At 38.3% G+C, this 22,054-nt stretch overlaps 1 long non-coding RNA gene across 1 annotated transcript; it reads right to left on the bottom strand.

Annotated features, from left to right (window-relative positions):
* Window positions 1-5,402: 5,402 nt before the first annotated feature.
* LOC116671560 (uncharacterized) lies at window positions 5,403-20,963 on the bottom strand. Its single transcript, XR_004327293.1, has 4 exons — window positions 20,725-20,963; window positions 16,874-16,879; window positions 14,879-14,881; window positions 5,403-5,414 (listed from the first exon to the last, which is right to left on the bottom strand). It is a non-coding gene; the product is annotated as an uncharacterized LOC116671560 (long non-coding RNA).
* Window positions 20,964-22,054: the final 1,091 nt, after the last annotated feature.

The following is a 22,054-nucleotide window of genomic DNA, read 5'->3' as shown; positions in this document are numbered from 1 at the left end:
AAACATATTTATGTACTGCATTTATGTACTGCTTTTTGAACTGAGTCATGCTTAGACGTTGCTTTAACGATGCACTCCGTCCGTTCCACAGCTTCACTCAGCATGTAGAAATACAAAAACTTGTTTATGTTGTATTGGCACAAATATGTTTTAGGTATCCCCGTTCAAGTTTTACCCCATCTCTATTAAAAAAAAAATATTTTTGAATATTGCCAGGGAGTAGGTTGTTTATTTCTTCATGCAATATTTGAGCTGTTTGAAAATGAACCAGATCAGTGAATTTCAATGTTTTTGAATAAAATAGTGAATTTCAGTGCTCTCTATAAATTATTATTATGGCTCTTTTTCGCAATATGGATAGTGATGATAGTGTGCATTTGTAAGTATTGCCCTTAACCTCCGCACAGTAATTTAAATATGGTAATGCCAGTGACATTAAAGAATGAGTCATTTTTGTTCCTGAATATGTTTTGCCTTTTGATTCAGTACTGAAATGCATCTGGAAAGCTTATTGTGTATATGTCAGTGTTGTAGTCGAGACCACCTTTGTCGAGTCCAAGACTAGGACTAGTCAAGACCAAGTCAGGACCGAGTCCAAAGAGATTTAAGTCAGAGTCAAGACCGAGTCCAGGACAACAAAAAAAGGCTTGACAGTATCAAGACAATCATTTTGGGTTATTTGTTGATATAAAAGCAAAAATAGTGTCACAACACCCAGGATTTGTAAGTTTATCCATTCCCCTTGATGTCACATTATCTAATCTAAAGAAAACATAATGACATATGGTGATATCTCATGATAGCGGTGTAAGAACTGGTACAAACACCAATCTACTACTACTACTATTAACGCTGCTACAGTAGGTACTAGTACTGAGCATTTGACAATATGACTAAAATGACTAAATGACTAAATGACAATTTAGCTTATTACAGTGTGTGCCCCAGTGGTTGGTTTACGCCTTCCCTAAAGAAATATGGTATTATATTGTTATTTGGATGTGGGTAAATAGGAAAGACATGTATTTTCAGAAAACATTTGGTTAAACAACAATGTTCTTTTTATTTGAGACAATTTTAAAATAAATCCATCAGGAAGTTGTTTAGAGAAGGACCAGGTAGGGTCACACACACACACACACACACACACGCATACACACGCACACACACACACACACACACACACACACACACACCACACACACACACACACACACACACAGATTGTACTCAAGGAGCTGGAGCAAAATCAATTTTTTACAGTTATGATTGGCTGAGAAATTCATGAGAACCATTTTTCACAGTATACTCAACAGTACAAGTATTTGTACACTGTTGTAGCCTCCAAAAGTTCAAGTTCAAGACCTTTATTTGTCCCAGAGGGGCAATTGGTTTTGCTGCAGTAGCAAAGAAGTTGACACACAGTACATGACAACAAAGAGGATAATGATAGACAGTCGATTAAAAATACAGGGTCAGACCAAATGAGTAATTGAATACAACAGCATTAAAAGTTGAAGTTAAAATGTGCCTTATGTGCAGACGTTACCTATTCTTTACAGAGTTATAGCAGAGGGTACGAAAGAGAATTTATTTCTATTTGTTTTGGCTGGTGGCTGACTGAAGCGGGAACCAGAGGGCAGCAACTTAAACTCTGCATGCAGGGGGTGAGAAATATCCGACGTGATGGATTCTGCCTTTTTAAGCACATGTCTATTGTACAGTTCAGTTGGTTTCATCTGCTGAATCCCAATGATTTTGCTACTAACTTCATTTACCATTGCTAATGTGTTTTTTCCGTTTTAAACTAAGTGAAGCATTCCCGCAAATACATGAAAAAGTAAAGACAGACTCAATAAAAGATTTGTAAAACAATGTCATCAGGGATCTGCCCTCTTGAAACTTAGCTAGCTAAGGCATGATATGTGTGTCTCCATTTCCAACATCACGACAGGTTCTCGTAGGATCTCGTAGGAGCGAAGCTTGATATTTCATTCAATAAAATGATGGTACAAAAGTACTAACACCACAGGTCATATGTTGACAACGTGGATGCAGATATAGGAAACTTCAAAGGCAGTTTTAATATTTACCTAGCAGGCTAGGCTAATGCTGTTGTGCTAACATTAGCAAACGTCGGCGTAGCGTTAGCTAAACTTGTGAAAGGCCAAACATCATCCCCGTCCAAGCTGTGCTTCACTTACCCTCCAATATTATTATAAACATAATAAAGACACCTGGACTCGGTCGAGACCAAAAGCCATATTTGGCAAGACCAGTGGCCGAGACCTAGACAGGTCTGAGTCCAAATACCAGACAGTCCGAGACAAGTCTGAGACCATAGAAAAACTACAGCCCTGGTATATTTTAATGTAGAGTTTTCACCAGGTTTTTTTTTACACTCCTCTATCTTTGGGTCAGGTCATACGCAGCTTCTGCTGTTTCCCAGCACATTAACTGAAGGTAAATTAGCAATTACACTAGATACACTAGTGCTGTTACACTGGTCCAATTTCCCTGCTTTATATGGGAAATTAGGCAATGATAAGGTGGCAATTGAATTAGTTGAAAGATGGTGTGTTTGTGTGTGTTTGCATGTGTGTGTGTGTGTGTGTGTGTGTGTGTGTGTGTGTTTGATTTATCAGTGTTTTAAGCCCCCAACTTCAACTTCCAAGCAGCGCTGCCTAGAAGACACTAGGATTAGGCCATGCTTATGGTTATGGTTAGGGTTAAGGTTAGAGTTCGGTGCCTTGAAGTTGATTAGGCAATGGTTATGGTTATGGTTATGGTTATGGTTATGGTTATGGTTATAGTTAGGGTTAAGTTATGGATTAGGTGCCTTGAAGTCAATGGCAGCCCTGCCTGGAAGGAAATGTTGGGGGTTTAAAACACCATCAAGCCAGTGTGTGTGTGTGTGTGTGTGTGTGTGTGTGTGTGTGTGTGTGTGTGTGTGTGTGTGTGTGTGTGTGTGTGTGTGTGTGTGTGTGTTCACCACCTGTGACATTCACACTGCTGCCTCAAAATAAAAGTGTTTTCAAATATCAGCTGGAAATCAAGTACTGTAAATAATGTAAATAGTGAGTTTCAATCACACACATCTTTATTTTTATTTAACCTTTATTTATTCACTGGAAAGCAGAAACCTGATCACATTCACACAGTCCACATTCATACCTGGAAGCTGCCCAGTACACCCACAGTCTGATCTGCCTTCACTGAGCAGCTCCACTGGAGCGGTTGGGGTTAAGGGCCATGCTCAAGGGCACCTCAGTGCTGGAAATGGACAAGCACTGCTCTTTCACTTTCCCTCCCAGATTTTATCCTGTTGGTCTGGGGATTGAACTGAGCTCTCTTCTCTAACCTCTAGGCCACCACTGCCCGTTTAATTGACCATTTCCTGTTGACTGTGGAACATGAATTTCTTATTCAAGTGCTTTAAACAAACATTTTACAACAATGCTGCATTTCAATACAACTGTAAGGTACTTTATTTTATAAATATATATAATTATAATTTCTTCTTATCATTATCATTTTGTCCTACTTGCCAATTGTATGTTTTACCTATCTATTTTCATAGCTTTAGTTACTTTGCATATTCATATTAATTATACAAAACATTATGAATAAAGAGGAGGATAAAGAGGGGACTTTTTTGATCCGGTGGTGAAATTCACAAACTAGCTGCAAAGTCAAACTTCTGCTGTTATTTTGGTGAAAGTAACTCAAAAGTAGTGTAACGCATTGCAATGCAATATTGTAATATAACTAAATATTCTCAAAAGACAGTAACTTGTAATCTATAATGTATTACATTTTGGAAGGAACTTGCCCAACACTGAAGATAATACATAACATTGCTCAACTCTCCCCTCACTTTGTGAACAGCCTGATCCAGCCTCTCAATTGCCCACTTACTGCCCAGATGTGTCCAGTGATTCACACATCTGGAGCTACCATCATCAACAGTGTGTTGCTAGTTGAAGAAAAAACTGAGCCAATGAGCACCTTCATAGGAGGGACAATGACTGGTGTCTCAGGGTGTGTCACACACAGAATAACTCATGAAAAATAACACAGATGACCATTATCTTATATTACATCATATTCATGTGATTTTTCTGTAAGGGTTGGTTGGCAAGATGCTACTGAACGATATACAAGACTTTTTGAGGTAACCAAAATCACACTTTCAACGTTTGAGACAAAGACAAGAACACGGTCACCAAAATAAAAAAAACAGATATCTACAATATGTTTGTGGATACCTGCAATTGCATTGTTTCTAATCGTCATTCTAGTTGAAGATATCTGAAATTGCATTTTTACTAGTCATTATGCAAATTATGGATGTCCATAATTAGATCTTCCTAATAGGAATTCTATCGCAGATATCTAGAATGTAATTCTGTATAGCAAAAATGACATTGTGGACATCTTAAATTCAAAGCCCAATACTCATGAATGGCAATCCTTCATCCTAGGAGGAATCACATTGTGGACATCTAAAATAACAACTGTGGATGGTAAGAATTTCATTGTGGATATCTGCAACGTTCATTTTGACTGGGAAAATTAAACTACGGATATCTGCAATAAGTATCCAATCAAATTATTCAATGTTAAAATGGCTTGCCATAATCGCCCTATGCCTTCCAGAAGGCCACAAAGTGTGGGTGTGGCTGCTATGGGAGAAGACAGAATTCTTTCCAATGTCATGGCATTTCATCCCTGAATACGTAAATCGGAGATCACTAAAATTAATGTTGAGTCACTTTGTACATATGCAAAGACAATGTCGGACTCAGTCGTTTTCTCTGGAACCCTGCCAAACCTGACCAGCGATGACATGTACAGCTGCATGTCACCGCTGGTTGTCAGGGTTGTGCCCAAAACTAGAGTGCGTTCTGGGGAAAGCCTGGTCTAATTAGGAGAGACGGCATTCATTCTGCTTTGACCGAGTCTATTATCCGCCATAAACCTTGACAACCCAAGTCTGATAGTAGTAATCAGAGGTGCAGTGCAATGCGCTCCTCTGTGCTTCCACTGGGTCAGTCGCCCACTCATAGTCTAATAACCACGGTGTCGGTCCCCCGAATCAGATCAGTTAAATCAAAGGTAAACAAAATAGGGACTATATTTAAGAACCTAATTGGAATTAAAACTATCACTGCAACAATAAACCAGAATAAGAAAATTAGATGTGGACTATTAAATATGAGATCTCTGTCCTCCAAAGCAGTACTAGTAAACAATGTGATAGGTATACAAATTGATTTATTCTGTCTTACTGATACTGGGTCATGAAGAATATGTTAGTCTAATCGAAGCCACTCCTCCCAGTCATAATATTACTCAGATTCCTAGAGGCTCAGGCCAAGGGGGGGGGGGGTTGCAGCCATCTTTGATTCAAGCTTGTCAATTAATCCTAAACTTAACCTAAATTATAACTTGTTTGAAAGCCTTGTTCCATCATCAACACCCATCATGGAAAAACATTTCAGCCAGTTATTTTTGTTGTTACTTACCAAGCTCCAGGACCATATTCTGAGTTATTATTAGGTGTAGTCCTTAAATCAGTGTTTATTGTAGGTGATTTTAATATCCATGTGGACATTTACAACAATATCCTTAGTATTGCTTTCAACTCACTACTATTTTCAATTGGTTTAAGTCAGAGTGTGCATAAGGCCACGCACTGTTTTAACCATACCCTTGACCTTGTGCTGACATATGGCATAGAAATTGAAGATTTAATAGTATTTTCGCAGAATCCTTTATTATCAGACCATTCTCAAGTAACTTACCCGACTATACTAAAATAAATAAAAGTGTTTACACTAGAGGCCTATCTGACAATGCTATAGCTAAATTTAAGGAAGTGATTAGAACAGCATTTAATTCAATGCCATTCCTTAATATAACAGAGGACCTTTATGTTAACTTCAGTCCCAATCACATGGATACATTTGTAGAGGGTGCTACGACCTGCCTATAGACGACTTTAGACTTGTTTCTCTCAAAAAGAAGATTCTGAAGACTCAATTACTAGATGTGATCAATATGTCTCTATTAACAGGTTATGTACCGCAGCCATTTAAAGTAGCTGTGACAAAACCTCTCCTGAAAAAACCCTCCTTCAACCTTGAGGTCTAAGCAAACTATACAGTAGACCTATATCTACCCATCCCTTTCTCTCCAAGATCCTTGAGAAGGTAATCGCCAATCAGTTATGTGATTTTCTACATAGCAATAGTTTACTTAAGGATTTTCAATCAGGATTTAGAAAGCATTATAGCACAGAGACGGCACTGGTGAAAATTACTAATGACCTTCTTACTGCTGCAGACAAAGGACTGTACTTGTTTTACTAGATCTTAGTGCTGCATTCAACCCTATTGAGCATACCGTCTTGTTACAGGGACTGGAACATTTAGTTGGCATTAAAGGAATCACACTAAGTTGGTTTAAGTCATGTTCATCCGATCAATCTCAATTTGTTAATATTAACGATAAATTCTCCAAGAACGCTAAAGTTAGCCATAAGGTTCCACAAGGCTCAGTGCTTGGACAAATTCTATTCTCCTTATATTTGCCTCCTCTAGGCAATATTATAAGGGAACACTCAATTAACTTTCACTGTTACGCAGATGACACCCAATTATATCAATCAATAAAGCCAGATGAAACCAGTCAGTTAGCTAAACTTCAAGCATGCATTAAAGATATGAAATCCTGGATGACCTACAATTTTCTGATGTTGAACTCAGATAAAACTGAGGTTATTGTGCTGGGCCCTAAACACCTCTGAACTTCATTATCTAAAGACATAGCTACTCTGGATGGTATTGTCCTGCCCAGCAGCACTACTATCAGAAACCTTGGATTTATTTTTGATCAGGAAATATATTTTAATGCCCATCTAAAACAAACCTCAAGAACAGCCTTTTTTCATCTTCGTAACATTGCGAAAATTAGGAACATCTTGTCTAAAAATGATGCTGAAAAACTAGTAAATGCATTTGTTACTTCCAGGCTGTACTATTGTAATTCTTTACTATCAGGATGCTCAAATAAGTCCCTTAAGACTCTCCAGCTGATCCAGAATGCTGCAGCGCGTATTCTGACAAGAACTAAGAAAAGAGATCATATTTCTCCTGTTTTAGCTTCTCTGCATTAGCTTCCTATAAATTCTTGGATTGAATTAAAAATCCTTCTCCTGACCTACAAAGCTCTAAATGGTCAAGCACCATCTTAATTTAAAGAGCTCTTATTGTCCCACTAGAGTATTACACTCCCAGAATTCAGAGTTACTTGTGGTTCCTAGAGTCTCCAAAAGTAGAATTGGAGCCAGAGCCTTAAGCTATCAGGCTCCTCCAGCTTCCGGTTTGGGTTTGGGTTTGAGAGGCAGACACCGTCACCACATTAAACCACATCATTTGTTTTCTATGTACCACTGGTGGTTCGAAATTGGAACGCACCATGAAAGGACGTTATTACTTGCATTAAACCGTCATAAACACAATCAAGTCATACATCGTTAGAAAGCTTAAAGTCTCATGATTCCATCGAGCCCACACACAAGCAATAAGGTGACTTACAGCGGTTATAATCATGTTCTGAAGTAAAGAAAGACAGACAGATTCGAGTCTAATCGAGTGTGTGTTCCTACCTGTCTCCTCGTGTCTTTAATCACAGCGGTGAAAGTTCGCCAAAGACTTGGTTTTCCTACATGCCCAACAGTCCAGGCTATTAGAATATCTAAGCCTTGTAATCCATAATTATCTGGTCCCCTCACAATCTTGTAGTTTCTGGCCAAGTTTCGACGTTCAGAAATCTAGATCATGCATCATTTCTCGGTTTTGATCGCGTGTATCTTTTTCCGTGTGCGCTACATTCTCACTCGGCACACCGTCGGAATCTGTGGGTTGTGCAGTTTCTAATGAACTTTCTTCTCAGCCAATAGCATCAGTATTTCTCAAGATACTCCCAAGGTAAGCCAATCAAATCACACAGTCCCCATTGGGCCCACGTGGGAAAAACTGACAGCATATCCCACCAGTCAGAGAAAGACGTAATAAAACTGGAATTCCTGTGTAGCCAATAGGAAGACGAGTTGAATGATATCAAACATGGCCAAAAAAAACTATCCCTGGGATGGTCTCCTGCCCTTTCATTGCAAAAATTAGGCTGTCTTATGGCATTTCACCATTTCATCAAATTATGATTACTTATTCCTATAAATCTATGTATGTACGTCTTTTAGGTATATGTGTGAGTGATGTGTATGTGTTTTTGTATTTCAGAAGTTATGTATTTAGCACTTTTGGGCTTTTTTAGAAATAAGAAATGAGACAAACGCACAGACATATCTGTAGAAATACATTCATAAAATCCATTTTATAAGTAATTTTCTTCTGGATTTTTTCTGTTTCAAGTTGAGACATGTGGCTAGGGTACTATTTTAGTATATAGCACCTGTAATATGCTTACAGTAGTGCTTTTATTATTTTTCAGATGATTTACTTGGACGGAAATAGAATTCTGTGTTCTAACCTGTGTAGCTCTGTGTCAGTAAGGCCTAGTGTCACAATGCCACTAGAAACAACAATTGAGAGTGTTAGCTTCACAATGACCTCAGGGTCATCACAGATGGCCAAAGCATGTGGAAACTGCAGCACTTTTTAGGGGGTAAAAATTTAGGCGAGAAAATCATATATTTTCCAGTGTTTTATAAGAGGTTTTAAGAGTAAACTTAAAACTATCCTCTTTGATGAAGCTTATAGTTAGGGAGTGAGGAGTCGGGTGGAGGGTGTGTAGCTGCAGACATGGCAACCTTTTTCTTCATAGTTATCAGATTAATTTACCATATAATCTTTAATATTACAAAACTAGAGTGAGGCAGGGCAGTACCGCAGTACCGCCTCACCAGCCTCCTCTCTTTACCATCCATGTCCCAGAAATGATGTTGCTAACCTAGGTCTGGGGAGTCATTTCCGGCAGGCCTTATTTTCTTTTTCCCCAGGCATGTTTCCTTGTATCAGGGAGGCTCCAAGATCATAATAATAATTTAAATTTAAATCTGTTTATTGATCCCCAATGGGGAAATTACACTCTGTGTCCACACTTTTGTTATTTATCACACACAGTCCTGAACTACACACACACGCACAGGATCAGTACATGCACTAGTGGAGAGATGTCAGAGTGAGTGGGCTGCCAGCCAAACCAGCGCCCTGAGCTGTTGGAGGGGTACGGAGCCTTGCTCCAGAGCACCTTTTACTTTTTTTTTGGTCCATACTTGGGGACTTGAACCAGTGACCCTCCGGTTCCCAACCCAACTCCCTACGGACTGAGCTACTGCCACCCCAAAAATCATGGTTGCAGCTGTTGCCATGGTTCGCTACACATCCTGTGATGCCCTGCTACACTCTGCTGTGCCTTGAACTACTACAAACTACTAATTTTTTTAGTCACTGTTCCACTATCTTTTATTTTGACTGTTATTGCCACTATTCATTTCAACCCCAAGGCAAGGCAAGGCAAGGCAGCTTTATTTGTATAGCACATTTCAGCAACCGGGCAATTCAAGTGCTTTACACGAAATCAGTTAAACAGATAAAACACAAGTACAAACAGTTAAAATCATAAACATTAAAATTAATAAAACACATGAATATACAGTTAAAAACAAAATAGAACATTAGGACACATAAAACACAAAAATAGAAGTTACAGTGCAGCATAAGAATTTAAAGAAATGAGCATTCATTTAAAGAAAGGCAGCATCAAAAGAAAGGTCTTCAGCCTTGATTTAAAAGAACTGAGAGTAGCAGCGGATCTGCAGGTTTCTGGGAGTTTGTTCCAGATATGAGGAGCATAGAAACTGAAAGCTGCTTCACCCTGTTTAGTTCTGACTCTGGGGACAGAAAGTAGACCTGTCCCAGATGACCTGAGAGGTCTGGGGGGTCATAGTGTAGTAGCAATCAGAAATGTATTTTGGACCTAAACCGTTAAGGGATTTATAAACTAGCAAGAGTACTTTGAAATCAATTCTTTGAGACACAGGAAGCCAGTGTAAAGACTTCAGAACTGGAGTGATGTGATCCAGTCTCTTGGTCTTAGTGAGGACTCGAGCAGCAGCGTTCTGAATCAGCTGTAGCTGTCTGATTGATTTTTTAGGGAGACCTGTAAAGACCCCGTTACAGTAGTCAAGTCTACTGAAGATGAAAGCATGGACCAGTTTTTCCAAGTCCTGTTTACACATAAGTCCTTTAACCCTTGATATATTCTTAAGGTGATAGTAGGCTGACTTTGTTATTGTCTTAATGTGGCTGTTAAAATTCAGGTCTGAGTCCATGACTACACCCAGATTTCTGGCTTTGTCTGTTGTTTTTAAAATTGTTGTTTGAAGCTGAGCGCCGACTTTTAATCGTTCCTCTTTTTTTCCAAAAACAACCACCTCAGTTTTTCCTTCATTTAATTTCAGAAAGTTCTGGCACATCCAGTCGTTAATTTGTTCGATGCACTTAGTCAGTTTTTGTATTGGACTATAGTCCCCTGGCGATAAGGTTATGTAAATTTGTGTGTCGTCCGCATAACTATGGTAACTTATTTTGTTTTTCTCCATAATCTGAGCCAGTGGAAGCATGTAGATGTTAAACAGAAGAGGCCCCAGAATGGAGCCTTGCGGAACTCCGCACGTCATATTTGTACGCTCAGATGCATAATTACCTATAGACACAAAGTAATCCCTATTCTTTAGGTAGGATTCAAACCAGTTTAGTACTAAGCCAGAAAGGCCAACGCAGTTTTCCAATCGGTCTAGTAGTATGTCGTGGTCGACCGTGTCAATGCAGCACTGAGATCAAGTAATACTAAGATTGAAATTTTGCCATTATCTGTGTTAAGGTGGATGTCATTAAAGACTTTGACAAGAGCCGTTTCAGTGCTGTGGTGTGGTCGGAAACCCGACTGAAAGGTATCAAAACTGTTGCTTAGTGACAAGAAATGGTTGAGTTGTTGAAAGACTACTTTTTCAATGATTTTACTTAAAAACGGAAGGTTTATCATTGGCCTATAGTTGCTCATTAGTGACTTGTCTAGGTTGTTCTTTTTTAAGAGTGGCTTGATTACTGCAGTTTTCAGGGCCTGTGGAAAGATTCCTGAAAGAAGAGATGTGTTCACAATCTGTAGAAAATCAGAAGTCAAACAATTGGAAACATTTTTGAAAAGTCCCGTTGGTAGAATATCAAGGCAACAGGTCGAGGTTTTCAGATGTTGAATAATGTCCTCCAGGTTTGTATGGTTGATCGTGTGAAATTCTGTCATATTGGAACTATTTTTGCTTGAACACTGTGACAACACATATCCTGAACTTGATATGGAGGCACTGACTGTTTGTCTAATCTTTTGAATTTTGTCTCTGAAGAAGGAGGCAAAGTCATTGCAGGCCTTGGTAGATAAAAGTTCAGATGCTACTGGTACTGGAGGTTTTGTTAACCTATCACAGTAGCAAACAAGCACGTGATTATTATTGTTTCTAGAGATAATATCAGAGAAGAAGGACCTTCTTGCATTCCTCAGTTCCAAATTATAAATGCGAAGTCTCTCTTTATAGGTGTTATAATGGACCAGGAGATTTGTTTTTCGCCACCTTCGTTCAGCTTTCCTACACTCTCTACCAACCGTTCATCAGACACCGCCTACCAAGAGCCTGGGTCTGTCCCAGGTTTCTTCCTTTAAGGGAGTTTTTCCTTGCCATTGTAGTCCTGTTGCTTGCTCTGGAGGGAACTACTAGAACTGTTGGGTCCTTGCTAATTTTGTGGTCTAGTGTGGTCTAGACCTACTCTATCTGTAAATGTCTCCATATAACTCTTGTTATGAATTGATACTATAAATAAAATTGAATTGAATACCTGGTTATAACATTTATAATGCTTATTTAGGCCAACTATACTCACAACTATTGCTTTTTTGGTATTTTGCACATCTTTTTGTTACAACTTATGTAGTTCATGCCATATTCTGCATTGTGAAGGTGGATTTTTATCATTATTTGTATTCCAAATATGGAGAAAGACATCCAATGGATTTCGGATTTTTGTATTTTAATGGAGATTGAGGCAATATGTTGTTGCCAATGATTGCGTGTGCACATATTTGATTGTGTATCTTTAAAGAAGTTCATGAAGTCATCACTACTCAGAGCTATAGGAATTCATGGCTTAATAGAGCTGTGACTCTCTGTCAGCCTGACTACAATGCTGAAAAGAAACCTTGGGTTGTTCTTATTTTCCTCTATTGATGATGAGTAATAGGCTGCTCTGGCATTTAAGAAGGTCTTTGTATACGCTTTCAGACTGTCTTGCCAGTCTGAAAGCATATACATTCTTCCAGATTGGCGGAACAGCATTTTCTTTCAGGTTTTCACAAGGTTTGTTTTAATTTGCAGGTGTGGGAGTTATACCATGGAGCTAACTTTCTTTGTTACATCATCTTCTTTTTTAGAGGAACAACAAAGTTGAATGCTGTTGGCAGTCAGCCTGTCTACAAAATCATCAATTTGGGAGGGAATATGTTTCACACATTAAAATACTGAGGCATGGCATTGATTTAAATGCCAACGGAATTACTTCCTCAAATTTAGCTACAGTACTTTTAGATAGACATCTTGTGTAGAAACTTTCCCCTAATGGTCGGGTACAGTATGTACCAAGCACAGACACTTTCCTCTGCTCAGTTGTTTAAAGAAACTAATATGCAATAAAATGTATGTTGTCTGTTGTTTTGTGACCAAGTGTTGACAGTGGGAAGGGGTAACGGCTCTTGACAACGAATATGAAACCAGGTAAATGCTACTGCACAAAGGTAACAGCAGGGCTATTTAACTATCCTTTTCAAGGGGACACATTTTGGGAAGGCTTAGTGGCCGAGGCCTGGAAATTTTCGCTGATTAATAAAATAAATCATATGCCTGACATCAAAACACTAAGTGAAGTTTGAAGTGAATTGAGAATGCAGACATCATCACGGTCCAATGAAGATGATGGACATGCTTAATCATTGGCCATTTGGATGTACCGCTGGTAGAGAAAGAAAAGCTGGTTTGTCTTCGCCAGCAGCTCAAGTTTTCAAGAATTTGCCAAATTTTAAGATTTGTGGCAAACTAAGATAAAAAGATAGACAGGCATAAAGACAGGCATCTTCAGGCATCTTACAGCAAAAACACACTTTGCCTTCACGCTGCAGCAATCGTATTGGCGTCGCCTCTATTTCTTCCGCAAGCCGCAAGCAAATGGGTCAAGCCAGGTAGGTAATTACATACAGGAAGGTCACAGGGATACATTACAAAACAAAACAATTTTTTAAAATAAAACACACATTTATGGTGATGTTGACTGTCTTGACTGAGAGAGAGAGAAATATGTTCTATAGAGTGGAAAAGAGCAGGATCGCTTTGTGACCACCGCACGTCTGGTATGAATAGCCAGGCTGACTCTTCAGGAACACACCCTCTCGCAGTAATTTAGCCTGCAGAGTAGGTCACTAGAGGTTGCCCATCACAGATAGTTAGCACCTTAACTCAACATAGGCTGAGGTAAGACACTTTGCAGCCCATCTAAACGCTCCCTCTACCTCATACCCCCCCCCCCACTCCCTGCAGGTTAGCCGCTGGGGTTAACACCTCCGAGCAGGTACGATACCTGCTAATGGGGCCAGCACTGGCCTTTGAGTAGAGCCATTCACCCTAGCTTCAAGAGAGAAACTCACAACCTAGAGTATTACCTTTTTCCCCCTCAGCACTTGTCGAAGGTTGCCTAGCAAGGTGATATGATGAAGCTGAGGTCTTGTTATTCTCAGGGGCTTCAACGATGGCACTGTGTGAGGAACAATAATAATGTTGAAATCTCTGTCTCTCAATTTCTTTCTCTCAGTTTTTCTCTGTCTCTTTACCTCTCTCTTCCAGCCCCCACAATAAAGGGTCATGGGATTGTGTGGGTGGCATATCGGTAAATAGATAATCACCTCCCTTGGCAAAATAAACATACAAACACACATGCATCCTCACATACACCGGGCAGGATTGTGTATGCCCCCACAGTTACACACTCTTCAAACAGGTCTTGTCTCTTTTCTAGATTAGTAAATAGGAGAATGACGGAGTGATAAGTAGGCTGGGGTGTTGCAATGCAACTGGCAGCAGCAGCACTACAGACATACACAACTAAATAATGAAGCCCCATTTATTATTACTGCACATGGAACAAGCTGAGAGCTGTTTGAAGTGCTTTGGCTTTCCCTTCATCTCATCTCAGTCTGTCTCCCTCTCCCTTTTATTCTCTCTATTTTATTCCTTCCATCTCTATCTCTAAGTCATAATCTGTCTTCTTCCTTGTTCTCTCTCCCTCCTTTTTGTTTCCCTGTCTCTTGGATGAGCTTATAATTGTGAAAAAGAACAGCCTATTTTTTTTCAGCAGTGTATGTTTATAAAAAAATTGTGTCCTAAGGTAAGATAACTTCATCCAGCCATGTAGGGAAATGATGTAAGTGCAGGAGCAAAAGCAAAATTTATCAGAAGAGGGACTGAATCCATATTATCCATATCAGCATTATGATTCCGGATCAAAATGTATTTAATTAGTAGTACATGGTTATTCAGACATGCTGGTGACGATTTCTTTACTAGCTACATAACAGAAAAGAAAATTCTAGAGTATTGTATAAATGTGGCATGATATGAAACTAAAATCTGGTAGAGGTGGGCTGGGGTTATTTTCCTTCTGAATGAAGTTTTTATGATTTTAACACTCAAATAAGGCTTTTTGGAGCCTTTGGAACAAGAAAACATCTTGGTTTGATAAACAAATATGTTTACTTTCTTGATAATATATATTATGTATCGTTGGAATATAAATATTATTGCATTTATTTAGTCCTCATTTTAATGTTGCAGCTGGTGAATGTGGAGATAATTCAATGTTTTTAGTCTATATATATACACAATATATAATTGTTTTACATACTGCTGGGTAGTTTGTGAATTTCCCCTTGGGGACTAATAAATTCTTATTGATATAATAATGTCATAATTTATTTATTAAAGTTCCCCAATTAGGGAAAAAAAAATATATTTTTCTGGGTTTTGGGGTGTAATTTTGTCTCTGCTGCTTACACACGCATACAAACTTGAAAAAATAAAATAAAAATCTAGGCTGTTTGGAGTGAGATACAGTTTTATGAATGTGAATGTGTCCTGCCTTCAGTCTCCGGGGGAGCTGGTCAAGATTGGCAGGGCCGTCAGTAGCTAAGTTTCCATCCACTTTTTTCAAGTTTGGTAAAAAAAACAAAAAAAACTCATGAGAATAAAGCTGGTGAAAGTGTGTTTCCATCCAACGACTTTAAAGGAAATAACCTGCGTAATGAGTCACAAGGTTTGGGATCAAATTGGTGTCTAAAATTTGATTTGGACTTTTTACATTCATTTTATGGGGGCCCTTTTTAAAAAGGCTCTGCTGAAAATAACGCAACATTTGTCACAACTTTAAATAAGTTTAAATAATCATTAAAATTTTGAGGGGGCACTTTTTTGCACTTTACAAAAAAATTTGTCAACTTGGAAAATTTTAAATAGTTTAAAACCAAAATTAAATTTAACTAAAGTTAATGTTAATCTATATGCTAAATCTAAATAAAGTTAAAATTAAAACTAAAAGTTAAACCTAAATCAAATAAAAAGTTTAAAATTTAAAATTAAACTAAATTTAAAGTTAAAACTAAACTAAATCTATAGTTAAATTAAATATTAAAACAAATCTAAAAGTTAATCTAAAAAAATTAAAAGTTAAAACAAAATTAAATCTAATCTAAATGTTAAACTAAAACAAATGTTAAAACTAAATAAATTAAAAGTTAAAATTTAAATATAAATCTAAATCTAAAAAATTAAAACTAATCTAATGTTTAAAACTAAATCTAAAACTAAATGTTAAAACTAAAGTTTTCGGGTGAACTAATTTTTAGTAATATGAAAATTTAATGTCGGTAACCGGAAGTCCCAAAATAAAAGCTCGGGAGGTCGTGTTGTTTATAGTGTCAAAAACGAATAAAAATCTCTCATGGGGAGATATGGACTCTTAACTGGATAACGTGAAAATAACTACCTAAAAATAAACCATTTGGGGGAAAATGTATTGAAGAGTAATTTGGAGTTTTTAGTGTATTTTTATGAATGGTGTGGGAATTATAGCCACTATAGCCAGCCACGGGGGGGCTCATTTTGATGGTCTGTCCGTTCGCTTGCATTAACGTCAGCAAGAGCCTATCCCCCCCCCCCGACAAGGCACTGGTATGTTGGCCATGGTCACTCTGCTAATGCTAAGAATCACGTTAGCCGAAAACCCATCGGCAGAGCCGTCCTGGTGGCTGAACAAACTTATCAACAGCGACGCACACCCCTCAGGCCACCGCAGGCCACCCGGTAAGCCTGTTTTCAAATCACGGAGCTAGCAACCTGTTGTCAAGGCTAACTTAACAAATAGCTAACGTAGTAGCCAGTAGAGATTTGCTAATACCTTGACAACAAGACAAAGCTAGCTCCGTGATTTGGAAAAACATGTTACCGAGGTGGCCTGCGGTTTGGGCCCCCAGCTGTCGCTGTCGCGGTTGATAAGTTTGTACACCCCCAGGACGCCTTGCCGAGTTCTCGGCTAACCGATTGTTTGGAATTCGCAGTGTCTTGTCAGTGCCTTGTCGGGGGCGGGCGGGGATGGCTCTTGCTGACGTTAATGCAAGCGAACGGACAGACCAGTCAAAGTGAGCCCCCCGTGTGGGTATAGTGGCTATAATTCCCACACCATTCATAAAGTGACACTAAAAACTCAAAGTACTCTTCAAACAGTTTTCCCCAACTGGTTTTATTTTAGGTAGTTATTTCCCGGTATCCAAGTTCAAGAGTCCTATCTCCCATGAGAGGATTTATTGTTATTGACACTATAAACATACACTGACCTCCTCGACTTTATTTTGGTACTTCCGGTTACCGACATTAATTTGCATATTAGCTAAATATTAGTTTCACCCGAACATTTAGATTTTAAAATTTAGATTTAGATTTAGATTTTAAAATTTTGATTTTGATTTAACTTTTAGATTTAGATTTAATATTTAGATTTAACATTTTGATTATTTTGATTTAACATTTAGATTTAGATTTAACATTTAGATTTGATTTTAAATTTAGATTAATATTTAGATTTAGATTTAGATTTAACATTTAGATTTAGTTTTAATTTTAGATTTAACATTAGATTTAGATTTAGATTTAACATTTAGATTTAGATTTTAATATTTTGATTTTAAAATTTAGATTTAGATTTAGATTTAACATTTAGATTTAGATTTACTTTAGATTTTGATTTAACATTTAGATTTAGATTTTGGGATATAGATTAACATAACATTTAGGTGTAACATTTAAAATTTGGATTTAACTATTTAAAATATTTCCAAGTTGACAATATTGTTGTAAAGTGAAGAAAGTGACCCTCAAAATTTCATATCAGTTTTTTAACATTATTTAAAGCTAAAAGTGACAAAAGTTTTTCTGTTATTTTCAGCACGAGCCGCTTTAAACGGGCCCATACATTTCGCACTGTATCGCATTCAAGCAAACTTTGGGAACAAAGTTATTCTAGAAAATCTGGATCGCCCGTCTACCCCAACCCAAACTGATCAATATTGGGCAAACGGTCAAAGTGCTTATGTTCCAGCAGATAGCGACATATCAAGCTATAACAAGAAAACAACAACACTATCAACACATCGTCATGATGCAGATGCAACTTGGCTTTTATTTTCCCTCCGGCATCGGTGCAGACAACTTTTTGAGACATGTCTCGCTGTTTGAGCGCCTCCCATTTACTCCGGAGGACGTCTCATGGCTTGTTGTTGTTTAGTGTGGAACTAGGTTGAACCCAAACGCAGACAAAACGGGAACAAAAATTATAGCTTAACGGGTTTATTCCAATTTCCAAGTTAGGGAATGCAACAGGTAAAAGCCAAGTCCAAAATCCAAAGCAAATCCAGGGTACAGGGCGTGTGTGTGGTACCGTGTTTCTGAGAGTCCGTGTCCATGTCTTCTTGACTATGCTCTGACAAAGACTGGTAGGTTGACCGGGTATTTGAAGCAGAGGTGATTAGAGCAGATGAGCTGCAGCTGGAACCCTGACTCCCGCACATGAGGCTTCACTCCTGCAATTAAGGACAGACAGAGGGGAGGAGGAAAGCAGAGACAGAGTGCTACCAGCAGCAGACCTAACATTCCTAACCTTTGTCGGCCCTTTCCTTCGCGAGATCTGATAAATTATGGCATTTCTTAGATTTTTGCTGTCTAAAACAGCCGTTATATTTTGCTCGTAAATGAAATTCAAATAGTCTCTCGTCTCCTCATCCGTCCACTTCCATCTGTCTTTGTTGACACCCGCCATGTGTTCAAACAGAGCGGAAATACTGGGCGGAAATGAACTAAAACTTCTTCTTCTTTGTTTTGTGGCGGGTTGCAACCATAAAAATACCTAAAACTTAACTGTAATTCATTATTTATTCGCTAAATAACTTTTCCATCAGCTTTTATCGCATGAACCGTATATCAAGAAGATAAAGTTCAATGAGACTGAATGTATTTCCTTTCGATCTTTAGGAAATTCCATCAAATTTTACTGTTTCCATAAGGCAATTTACATTGAATATCACTTAATTTGGGTAAAAACGTGTAGATGTAAATATAGCTTATGTCATCGGCCGAAACATTTGGTGTGTGCTAACGACTTCAACTAATACCACATCAGCTCGCTGTTTCTCCAACGTCACTCAGTACAAGGCAGGATTAGCAGGGAGACTTCTTCTAAACGAGGGCGCACTTCCATCTTTGCGTGGAAGACCTGCAGACGAGGGACATGTAAGTAGTTCTATACAATTTCTTTTGTAAATTAGTGAAGAATATGAAGTGAAGATAGAAGTGTTATGCCTCACTCTGTATAGAGACCTAAACACATAGGGTGAAAAGAGGAGCTGCAGCAATGTGAAATACAAGAAAAATATGTTTTTTTTTTTATTAAACGATGTAAACCCATTTTGAAACGTCCTCAAACAGAATTATGAACTTAAAAATAAGCAGAATATGTGATGTGGACAGGGTGTGAAAGGGAACCACTTCAATCAACGTTTTTCCTGGAATTTATTTTTCTGCAGAAGACAACATCACATCAGTGGCCTGTTTCAAGTGTTAACAATACCATCTGCACCTCAGCAATGCAAGACGTTATTGTCCTGGGGAAACCCAACCCGAGCTATAACAGTATACATTATATAACCCGAGCTATAACAGTATACATTATATACATCATAAGAAACATTGCTCCACACTCTCTAACAGCTTCAATGAACAAAGTGAAACAGTAATAACAAATTATACATCCAACAAAGAGACACACACACACACACACACCTGCAGAAGACACCATCACATCAGTGGTCTGTTTCCAGTGTTAACAACACCATCTGCACCTAAACCTCACACAACCGAATTTACACCCTCATAATGTACCTCCATTATTTACATTATACAGCAAGCACGCAAAAACGGCGCGAAAAGAAAGAGTTAGACAATGCGTCATTACAAAAGCAGTAAGTTAACATTGTATTAACTCAAATAAAAAATAAATGTTGAAGGGTCACGACACAATCTTCAAAGAAAACAATAAAATAGCGCAGCAGCACTTTACACACGGCCTACCTCTGCAATACAAGACGTTACTGTGAGGGGAAAACGGAAACTACGGCAACATGAGAGGTACAAAAGAGAGGCAAGGCTGCAACAACATCTCTGCAGGAAACAATAGCGATGTGATACATGAATTGTACTCAACAAGATGAAATTCACAAATACCCAACAAAAAATTAACTGATATTTAAAATTAAATAGAATATGAATTGGAAATTAGAATTGATAAAATACATTTTTAAAGCTGAATATGCAAATTAACTTGTAACTAAGACTGTCAAATGTGGTGGAGTAATAAGTATACTATTTCCCACAGATGTAGAAGTATAAAGTAGCAGAAAATAGAAATACTCAAGTACAGTGTCAAATTTGTACTTAATTTGAACTTACTGCTACTTACTATAAATGTAGGCTAGCTACTTTCCACTACTGGTAGCAGTTGTTAATAGATTGGTGACAATTTTTTGGGACTCCCGCAGGTGTCCAGCGGTACATAAGTCAATTTCACTTTGACATGTCTTTTTGACAGTCACAAACGGAGGAGACAATGGACAGAGAATACAGTGACAGAGGAGACAATGGACAGAAGGTAAGATACTAATCAGTCTCTCTCCCAACTCATATACGTTGTAATCGCTGCACTCTGCATGTGTTAGGCCTACTACGTAGTCTACCTATTAGCCTAGGCTAACCTACCCTAAATCGATAAATGTGTGTTCTGAGTGTGAGAAGATCTCAGTTAGGAATTACGTAATGAAATTGCCTTGGCCTGCTGGTAATGCATTTATAGTGTAGCCTAAATTTCCAACCACAGTGGTTGGAAATTAGTAGTAAACCAAACATGATACAGGGGGGCTACAGAGTCTAATAACTTTAGACAACATAGGGAACTAAAGTATTTTTGTGTGCTCAGACTGAGATGGAAGCAACAATTGATTTACAGGACAATTCCGGCACAAAATGAACCTATGGGTTAATAACATATGGGTACAGAGTCAACCGTTCTCTGGGATTTGTTTCCACGCTAATCGAAAGTGACCAGTTTTAGCACAAACCGTTAATTAGCTTGTAACGGTAGTCGTCGGGACACTGGTAAAGTCAAAAGAAATCGTTATTTCTACACTTCATCACTAACAAGGCGCAAAATAGCGCCATACTTCCACGGTATTATGATGAGGGTCACTACATGTAAGCATTGAGAAGTATGTAAGTGTACAGACAGTTTATTAAAATGATAGCTTATAAAGACTGTACCGTTCGTGCAAACAGGCAGGCACCATCTTGGGAAAACATCCATGATGACCAGTCGGACAATATGCGCCTGAACGGCCTTTCAAAGCAGCAGCAACTGTGCCGTTACCAGCACTTTAATTCAAACATGACTCACATGTACATCAATTAATCTCACGTAATTCACTTTAGCCTGAGCAAATAAAATGCCAAACTATTCTCCACACACAGGGTCCTTGAGGTATTTTTTTAAGTCAAATTGAATTCTTTTTAAGATCTGTTTAAGACCACCACAAATAAAGTTTAAAAATGTTGAGGAAATAGAATTTATTGAGTCATTAATAGGATTAACTAAATTGATAGCTTAATAATATCCTTATAGTCATTGTGCATCCTCAAAAACAACAATTGTACAGGTAAATTCAAAAAAGCAGTCTGATTTGTCAATTAGACAGGTAGAACTTGCTCAAATTAGCATGACAGCCGTTACATTTGAGCACAACAGGCTCATCACTTAAAATATGACGCCACCATTTCCATGTCAACATCCCAGAATTGAACAAAAACTATTTTGTCAACATTTGTATTCATAAAAATAAATCAGGAACCACAGTGGAACAGACAGAAACTCTTCAACATATTTGGGAACACTGTTGTCATTGCAACAAATGGAAATGCAGCTATACTTGGCGATGAAGGCTTTTTTCTGATGATGCTCCCTGGATCAGCCAAGCTGCATGCTAAGATGACACAGGGAGCATGCTGTTACTGTAAATGTGCTGTATTTATATAGCGCTTTTCCAGTCTTAACAACTGCTCACTTTTACATCTACAGGAAACATTCACCATTCACACACATTCATACACTGTGGCCGGGGCTGCCGTACAAGGTGCCATCTGCTCATTAGATAAACACTCACACACATTCACACTCCGATGCGCAGCACCGGGGGAAACTCGGGGTTCAGTGTCTTGCCCAAGGACACTTCGACAATGACTGCAGGGGCAGGGATAGAACCACCAACCTTCCGATTGGCAGGC

The sequence above is a fragment of the Etheostoma spectabile genome, chromosome 21 (genome assembly GCF_008692095.1).
Source record: "Etheostoma spectabile isolate EspeVRDwgs_2016 chromosome 21, UIUC_Espe_1.0, whole genome shotgun sequence".
Taxonomy (NCBI): Eukaryota; Metazoa; Chordata; class Actinopteri; order Perciformes; family Percidae; genus Etheostoma; species Etheostoma spectabile.
Note: the sequence above shows the minus strand (reverse complement) of the source record. Positions and strands in the feature narration are given on the sequence as shown.